General features: G+C 40.3%; 1 pseudogene; it reads right to left on the bottom strand.

Annotated features, from left to right (window-relative positions):
* Window positions 1-978: 978 nt before the first annotated feature.
* LOC150047192 (phosducin-like protein 3 pseudogene) lies at window positions 979-1563 on the bottom strand (annotated as a pseudogene).
* Between the last annotated feature and the right edge of the window lie 1037 nt (window positions 1564-2600).

Raw genomic sequence — 2600 nt, 5'->3', positions numbered from 1 at the left:
TTTGAACTTGACTGAACTGTGAATCTTAGCCTCCTGAGTAGATTGAGCTACAGGTGTGAACAACTGATCCCTGGCAAACTACATCACTTCCCTCAGGAAACAGCTATCAATATTACTTAATTTTTCATAATACAGTTTGGAGCACAGTAATGCAGACGTGAACTTGAAATTTTCTTTAACGTCTTCCAACACTTCCCTTCTGAGCCATCTTCCACACTGGTGCATAGGTTTAAAAAGAGTAGACTTAGGCAGTAGAAACTCAAATAATGTCCAAAATCTAACACCATCTTCAGCAAAGTCACTCAACACCACCAATTGCTGATGTTTTATTTCATAACTGGTAATATCCTATAGAAAAGGTACATGTACAAAACCAAATTCTTGGTTTCCACAAACTGTGTCTTCTAAGAGTTAGGTTTCTGCAGATCCAGTTTCCCTTCTTTATGGAGAGATTAAAAATGGAACTAGGGCTGGGCCCCGGTAAAATCCTTGTAATCCTAGCTATTCATGAGGCTGAGAACTAAGAAGCACCTTTCTAAGTAAACCAGGCAGGAAAGTCTGAGAGGGATTTCTTTTTCTTTTTCTTTGCAACTTCCCACTGTATAATTTATTCACATAATGTTCTAAGCTTCATATTCCCTCCTATATAATTTCATGTAAAAAAACAGTGAATAAATTCATGTCTTATTTAAACTATATATGGGAAAGCTTAGATAGTTGGCATACCAACAGCTGGTTTAATTTTTAATGCTTTTAATTTTTTTTCAAAAAGACTGTTTCCAAAAATGTAATGTAATTCCCAGCAATAATTTCTGAAATACGTAACATGTAAAGTGTAGTTGTGAAAAGGTTTAAAACCAAAAAGGGATTGGTTCTTGCTTTCTTCTAAGATACATCCAGATGATATGTTATATGGAAAAAGTTGTAAACATTAGGGCAGCTGCATGGTTTAGTCACTGCCAGAGTCCCCAGCCCTTCTCAAGGGATGAACAGCAACTTGTCTTCGATGGATTTCTTAGGGTTTTCTTCCATGTCTGTCTTGATTGCTACACACTCAGTTTCCACTTCAGCTCATCTGATCAGGTTCAAGCCACCAAACACCGGAGGATCAATGGTACCTTGATGTGACCTTCAGGTCACACAAATATGGTGGCACATTCCTGTCAGGGCACTGGGTGTGCTGGTTGTTGAAATGGCCTTGATAAACTCGACATGGAGAAACTTCCTGGCAGGCCCAGAGAAGTATTGATTTATGAGGGCACCCAGGGGAATCTGACTACCCAGAAGCATTCAACAGCTATGGTAACTCCTTGAACATAATCCTTTCCCGAGGTCTCCAAACCTTCTACAAACTTATTCTTCAGCTGAGTTGCTTCAGCCAGTCTAGCTCAGCAGCCCATTCCTCCTGCTAACTGAATTCATCTTCATTCTCTTCCAGATGGGGATTCACTGTTATTCCTCATCAGGTTCCTTTTGCAGCTCTGAAAAACTTTCCTTCAACTGCAGGTAGCCATTTTTGTATAAGATGACCTTCCACTCAGTGTCTGCATGGAGGTCTTGCATCTTGTCTCCAAGCGTTCAGGTAAGCTTTGCAGGCTTGAGAAACTCTTACCTCCAATTAATCACAAAGGAAGAGAGAGAGAGAGAGAGAGAGAGAGAGAGAGAGAGAGAGAGAGAGAGAGAGAGAGAGAGAGAGAGAGAGAGAGAAAGAGAGAGAGAAAGGGAGGGAGGGAGGGAGGGAGGGAGGGAGAGGGAGAGAGGGAGAGGGAGAGGGAGAGGGAGAGAGAGAGAGAGAGAGAGAGAGAGAGAGAGAGAGAGAGAGAGAGAGAGAGAGAGAGAGAGAGAGAGAGAGACGGGGAGGGGGAAGGGAGGGAGGGAGGGAGGGGAAAAAAGAAAGAAAGAAAGAAAGAAAGAAAGAAAGAAAGAAAGAAAGAAAGAAAGAAAGAAAGAAAGGAAAGGAAAGAAAGAAGTGAAGGAGGGAGGGAGGGAAGTAAAAAAAGTGGGAGAAGGAAAAGAGGAAGAAGGAAGAAGAGCCAGAAGTGGAGCTTTGGTACAAGTGGTAAAGCACTAGCTTAGAGCAGAAAATCTGAATGACAGTACCCAGTGATTGACTTCAGGGCCCAAACTTTGGGCTTGAAAGTCAAAATAAGAAAAAGAATGGAACTAGTAAAATTGAAAGGATGGGTAAAGTTGGGAGAGATGGGGACAATGATCAAGATGTGTTGTATTCACAAACTGACATGTTGAATTGATGAAATTACTTTCTATAACTGCTTAATGATAATATTTTAATTATTTAATTGAATTTAGCTAGATGTGGTACCATATGCCTATAATTCCACCCCTCAAGAGACTGAGGCTGGAGAATCATGAGTATTCCCAAATTTGTGTAACGAATTCCAGGTCAATCTGATCTATACAGCGAGATGCTATCTCAGCAAATTTAAAACTGAATTTAGAGAGTAAATGTGAAACCTTTGAAACTGTGCTTTAAAATTTCATAGTGTGATATTTTACACAGAATGCTGTAAAAAGAATGCTGAACCGTATGAACATTGCAAGTCTATGAGAGACCAGAAAGTTCACATTTTCTCTCAGAA

The sequence above is a fragment of the Megascapheus bottae genome, chromosome 23, assembly GCF_031878675.1.
Source record: "Megascapheus bottae isolate mThoBot1 chromosome 23, mThoBot2.hap1, whole genome shotgun sequence".
Taxonomy (NCBI): domain Eukaryota; kingdom Metazoa; phylum Chordata; class Mammalia; order Rodentia; family Geomyidae; genus Megascapheus; species Megascapheus bottae.
The sequence above is the reverse complement of the archived record's forward strand: the minus strand, read 5'-3'. Positions and strand labels throughout refer to the sequence as shown.